Here is a 6,607-nt window from a genome sequence, read left to right as displayed (position 1 = left end):
GGGTATTTATAGGCATAAGTGGAGCTAAGAGAGTTCAAATGAGGTGCGGTTTTCGGCCACGCGATCGTGATCGAACGCTCTAGATGATGGAGCAAAGTTTGGTGGGTTTTGGGCCAAATTGAAGGGGTGTTGGGCTGCAACACACACGAGGCCTTTTCGGTCCCTCGGTTAACCGTTGGAGTATCAAACGAAGTCCAAATGATACGAAACTTGACAGGCGGTCTATCGGTAGTAAACCAAGGCCGCTTGGCAAGTCTCGGTCCAATCCGGAAATGTTTAATCCCCACACACGAAAGAAAGCTAGAAATGACCACCAGAGCAGAACAGAGCGCCGGAATGCAAAACGGACAACGGGGAAAATGCTCAAATGCATGAGATGAACACGTATGCGAATGCAATGCACATGATGACATGATATGAGATGCATGACAACGAAAACAACACACGGAGACAAAGACCCGAACCCGAGAAATAAATATAACTCAACGCCGGAAACGGCAAGAGTTGGAGTACAAATTGGGGAAGTTATAACTGGGGCGTTACAAAATTCCAGCTCCTTCGGCAGTCCCGGAACTTTTCTGGTGAATTTTCTCCAAACCCTGCCGGACAAAGAAAACAATTACTTGATATCAGGAAATGAACAAAGTTGCTGATATGGTGGATAATGATCGATTTAACTTACTTCTTGAGGATTTCAGTCATGTCCGCATACTCCTGGGGATCTTTTCGTTTAGAGTCCAAGACAGTTACTACTCCCTGCTCAAGCCTAATCTCTAGGAGAATATAGTGGTACCTGTGCACACATGCATAACTCATCAATTACATTACTATAACCTGGACTAATATATAAGGGAAACCGAATATGCACAAGACAGTAACACTCACTTGAAGTTGTAAGGAAAGAGTATTATATCTTTGTTTTCATTTTTTTGAATGATCGTAGCAAGTTGGCCTCGATATCTTCGGGACGATGTTCAACCTCAGTTGCATCTATGAGATATGTGTTAACGAACCCAATATCACCGATTTGTCTTTTCTTCAATTGGCGATCTTCAATCTGCATAATATAGTGAGGATAATTATAAATACATGCAATGAAAGAGATGAGCTATATAGAGAGACTTAATGACAGAAGTAGTAGTACTTACAGACAGTAGCAGGTGACCGTTATTTTATCGAGGGCCAATTGATTGAAAAACTGATAGAACTCCTCAAATGGAATAGGCAACAGTTCAATTCCAACGAGGTCATGCTCCGGTTTAACTCTCGCATACAAAGTACTCCTCCCCCCAGACTCTCTGCAGATTTTCAAGTACCAATCATGTAATCTTCGCATCATCGTTGTTAAGATTTTTCATCTTTGACGAGAGGCTTCCCATACTCGTATCTGTGTATCTCCACCTCCATGGGATCATAATGTACATCGTCGGGCAGGTAATCGTCAACATTGCAATAACCGGGCACCATCCTCAGATCGACGATGTCGCTAGGCACCTTGAGCGGGGGGCACGATTGCTTCGCTTGTTCGCCGAGCTGGGCAATTTGTTTCCCAGCTGCTCGTCGTTCTTTCAGCCTTTGATCACTGACTGTACTTCCCGACCGCTCCGCTTCGGCCCATGTCTTTGTAATAATGCGCTTATAGTTGCCTTTCGGCGGAGACTTGGGTGATTTTGCCAGGGCAGCCAGAGTGCGCTTCACTTTCACCGGATCTACCTTCTCCTCCGGAGGTGGATGTATCTTTGCTTTCAACCCTTGAAACCAGTCATCTACTTCGGTTCACGCGATCTTCGCGTTCTCCTCCGGGGTCCTCTCATATGGTAACTTCTGTGGACTCTTCAGAGAAGGACCGAATCTGTATGTCCTCTCGCCTCTGGTTGTACTGCTAGACGCCGGCTGAGCAGACGGAGCGGTTGTCTTCTTTACTTGCTTACGAGGCGGAGGAGAAGGACTACGACGCGCCGAGCAGCTGCCGGAGCGGCGGCGGGTCTCTTCCGCCCTTGCTGACGAGGCGGAGAAGGAGGAGGCTGGCTGCTCGGGCGCGTCGGCGCAGGCGGAAAAGGAGGCGGAGTGCCGCCACGCGCCAGAGAAGGAGTCGGCCGAGGGCCCTGATCGTCACTCGCCAGAGGAGGAGGCGGTGGAGGAGGCGGAGTGCCCTGACTCGCCGGAGGAGGAGGAGGAGACGGAGGCGTCCAGTTCGGAAGGTTGACGAGCTCCTTCCGCCATAGGCATGGAGTCTTCAGAGTAGACCCCAGCCGAGTCTCCCCTTCACCGGTAGGGTGGTCAAGCTGGAGGTCCTCAAATCCCTCCGTTATTTCATCCACCATCACCCTAGCATATCCTTCTAGAATCGGCCGACAGTGAAAAGTTGCGGCGGGTTCATTAGGATAAACAGAGCCAACAGCCGCCTTGACCTTCAAATTCATCCATTGCGTCATAAGGTGGCAATTTTGAGACTCCGTGATAGCATCCACGGGATAGCTGGCAGGAGCCATCAAGGCATGCTCCGGCTGAAGCAGCTCGGTGGAAGCCACGCTGCTTCTGCGCTGAGATGGCGGGGTAGCTTCAGGGGAAGCTTCGGCAATACATTTGCTGTGATTTGCTTCTCGTTCCTCTATCGCGTCTACCTTGCTTGCAGCACCTACATTTGGGTCTGCTGCACTTTTTCCTCCTCTCATGGGATTTGTAATCGCCTGCGTCTGGAAACCCAACCTTCCACGGAATGGAGCCTGGCGTGCCTCGTGTCCGTCCAGGGTGCTCAGGATTCCAGAGGGCCATTGTGAGCTCGCCGTTCTCTCTGTCTGGAAAGAACGTCCCTTGCTGCGCTGCTTCGATATACTGCTTAAGCTTCCTGACTGATATGTCCATTTGATCGTTCGTCCAAATGCACTTCCCTGTTACAGGGTCCAAGGTTCCGCCAGCCCCGAAGAACCAAGTCCGGCAACGGCCTGGCCAATTAATTGTCTCTGGTTCGATCCCTTTATGAACCAGATCATTCTTAGTCTTGGCCACTTAGGCCGGGCTAAGAGGTAGCCACCTGACCCCGTGCGATGGTGATGCTTCTTCTTCGCAGCATTTTGCTTGTTTGTCGCTGACATCTTCTTACTCTTTTCCGATGTCTTGTGGGCCACAAATGTGGGCCAGTGATCTCTGATCTTCTCATATCTGCCCTTGAATTCCGGTGTCTCATTATTTTCGACAAACCTATTCAGCTCTTTCTTCCACCTCTTGAATAGTTCTGCCATCCTCTTAAGAGCAAAAGACTTGATTAATTGCTCTTTAACTGGGTTCTCTGGATTATTCTCTGGCGGTAGGGTGAAATTTGACTTCAGCTCAGTCCAAAGATCATTTTTCTGCATATCATTGACATAAGACACCTCAGGGTCTTCTGTAGCCGGCTTAAACCATTGTTGGATGCTTATCGGGATCTTGTCCCTAACCAGAACCCCGCACTGAGCAACAAATGCGTTCTTTGTTCAGATGGGTTCAATCGGTTGGCCGTCGGGCGCGATTGCTATGATCTCAAACCTTTCATCCGAGCTCAACTTTTTCTTCGGGCCTCGTCTCTTTACCGAAGTTGTGCTCGATCCGGAGGGCTAGAAAAAAGAACAAAGACTTAATTAATATGTGTACATACCAAAACAATGAATGCATCAGTCAGCTAGTCAGCACAGGCTTAACTAATATATATACCTGGCCGGACTCGGTTCGGTCACCGGAGCCGTCATCACGGTCTCCTTCTTGCACCGGCATTGGGTCACCGGAGCCGTCCTCATGTTCTTCTTCTTGCACCGGCATTAGGTCACCATAGCCAGCTTCTTCACCCTCTCCTTCCAGACCATCGATGTCGTTGAGAAACAACGATACGGCATCACTTCCTTCTGCGATTATGTCCCTCAACAATGCTTCTTTTGCTTCGTCTCGGGCGGTGTCCATAGTTTCTACAAATATTTACAACATGGCAATTATTATTCAAACATGACGGATGGATATATTAGTGGCAAACGTAGAACTAGCTACCTAATCATAGTAAGGAATCATACATATTAATTAGTGGCCTCGACGCTGCTTCTCTAGGGTTTGGGGTGTCTCGACAACGCTTCAAGGGTTTGGGGTGGCCTCGAGAACGCTTCAAGGAGGGGGTAATATCGACCCCCCCCCCCACGTGCTGAAGCTATCGGGAGGGGGTATATATCGACAACGACGACACTACATCTATGTCCCTCGACGACCCTCGTTCCCGATAAAAAAGAGGAAGAAGAAGAAAAAAAAGAGGAGAAGAAAGAATAGAGGAGTAGAAACTCCTCTATTCTTTCTTCTCCTCTTTTTTTTCTTCTTCCTCTTTTTTTATCCTCTTCTTCCTCTCATGTTCAAGAGGATCGCCGAGGGGTCGGGAGGTTGCCTAGTGTCAAAGGATTCAACAAAACCATGTCTTCATCATTAGGCGAAAGTAACAGGTGCATGATGGTACGAAGCTCTCCAAAGTTATTTTGGAACGGAGTCCTAGATAGGATAATTTGCTTTTTGGTACAAAGTTCAGCAAGAACCTTCCAAATATCGTTATTTGGAAGGCCTTTGCTGAAATTCATAAAAAAGGCAAATTATCCTATCCGCGACACCATTCCAAAATAACTTTGGAGGACTTTGTCATGCCCTGGTTACTTCTGGCTAATGATGAAGCCATGGATTTCTTCAATACTTTGACACTAGGAAACCTCTCTCTCGACCCCTCGAACCCTCGACGACCCTGGAACCCTCGACCCCTCAGCGATCCTCTTCTTCCTCTCATGTTCGAGAGGATCGCCGAGGGGTCGGGAGGTTTCCTAGTGTCAAAGGATTCAAAAAAACCATGTCTTCATCATTAGGCGAAAGTAACAGGTGCATGATGGTATGAAGCTCTCCAAAGTTATTTTGGAACGGAGTCCTAGATAGGATAATTCGCTTTTTGGTACAAAGTTCAGCAAGAACCTTCCAAATATCATTATTTGAAAGGCCTTTGCTGAAATTCATACAAAAAGGCAAATTATCCTATCCGGGACACCATTCCAAAATAACTTTGGAGGACTTCGTCATGCCCGGGTTACTTCTGGCTAATGATGAAGCCATGGATTTCTTCAATACTTTGACACTAGGAAACCTCTCTCTCGACCCTCGGCGATCCTCGACCCCTCGAACCCTCGACGACCCTGGAACCCTCGACCCCTCGACGATCCTCTTCTTCCTCTCATGTTCGAGAGGATCGCCGAGGGGTCGGGAGGTTGCCTAGTGTCAAAGGATTCAACAAAATCATGTCTTCATCATTAGGCGAAAGTAACAGGTGCATGATGGTACGAAGCTCTCCAAAGTTATTTTGGAACGGAGTCCTAGATAGGATAATTCGCTTTTTGGTACAAAGTTCAGCAAGAACCTTCCAAATATCGTTATTTGGAAGGCCTTTGCTGAAATTCATACAAAAAGGCAAATTATCCTATCCGGGACACCATTCCAAAATAACTTTGGAGGACTTCGTCATGCCCTGGTTACTTCTGGCTAATGATGAAGCCATGGATTTCTTCAATACTTTGACACTAGGAAACCTCTCATATATATCCATCTATAGCCACATACATATATAAATGGAAAAAATGCTATGAACAAAAATACATATATATCAATGCATACATCCATGGATCATCATTGCTCATATATCCATAGTCATATATAAAAACTTTCTGCCTATGAACAAAAAACTCTCTATGAATAAAAAACTTTGTATGAACAAAAGAACATTTTTGACATATTTAGCACATTCTAAATTTTCCTAACTCTTTTACAACCACAAAAATTACTCCAACTTCATGACAGTACCCACACTCCATTTCACCAAAAACCTTCTGATCCATAGTTTAAATTTTTTAAATTTCATTCAAATGAAATTTGAACCAGATTCAAATTCCTTGCTGAAAACCTATTCTAAATCAATCAAAAAATTCTGAAATTTTGCCATATACACAGAGAACATACATACATATATACATTTTTATAAAAATGCAAACAACAAAAAATCTAAAAAAGGACATATACACGCTCCTTCTTTTCTTTCTTCTTCCTTCTTCCTCTTTTCTTCTCCAACACAACACTTTTTTTCTTAAATGTTACATATGAACATATAAAGAGCATTATACAGCATATACAGAGCATTATATATACAGTGAACATACATACATACATACATACATACATACATACATACATACATACATACATACATACATACATACATACATCTTAACAAAAAAATGAAAAATAGGCCGCGGTGGTCGGCGACGGCGATAATGGTTGGCGGTGGAGCTTACGGATGGCATGCGGGGACGGCAATGAGAAGGAAAGGGGAGGAGGCGGGGGCTCACAGCGCGGGGAGAGGTCGAGGTCGCCGGCCGGAATCGGTGTGGTGGCGGACGAACGGCCTCGGGGATGAACGGGTCGCGGGAGCCGGCGTGGTGCTTCCCCGGAGCGATGGCGACAACGGGCACGGGGAGGGGTCGGGGCCGGCCTGAGGCAGAGGCGGTGGCGCGTGGGGCAGGGACGGCGTCAGGGCGACGCGGGGCAGCGGTGGCGTCGAGGCGGCGAG

The sequence above is a fragment of the Triticum dicoccoides genome, chromosome 5A (assembly GCF_002162155.2).
Source record: "Triticum dicoccoides isolate Atlit2015 ecotype Zavitan chromosome 5A, WEW_v2.0, whole genome shotgun sequence".
Taxonomy (NCBI): Eukaryota; Viridiplantae; Streptophyta; class Magnoliopsida; order Poales; family Poaceae; genus Triticum; species Triticum dicoccoides.
This window is presented reverse-complemented; position numbering follows the sequence as displayed.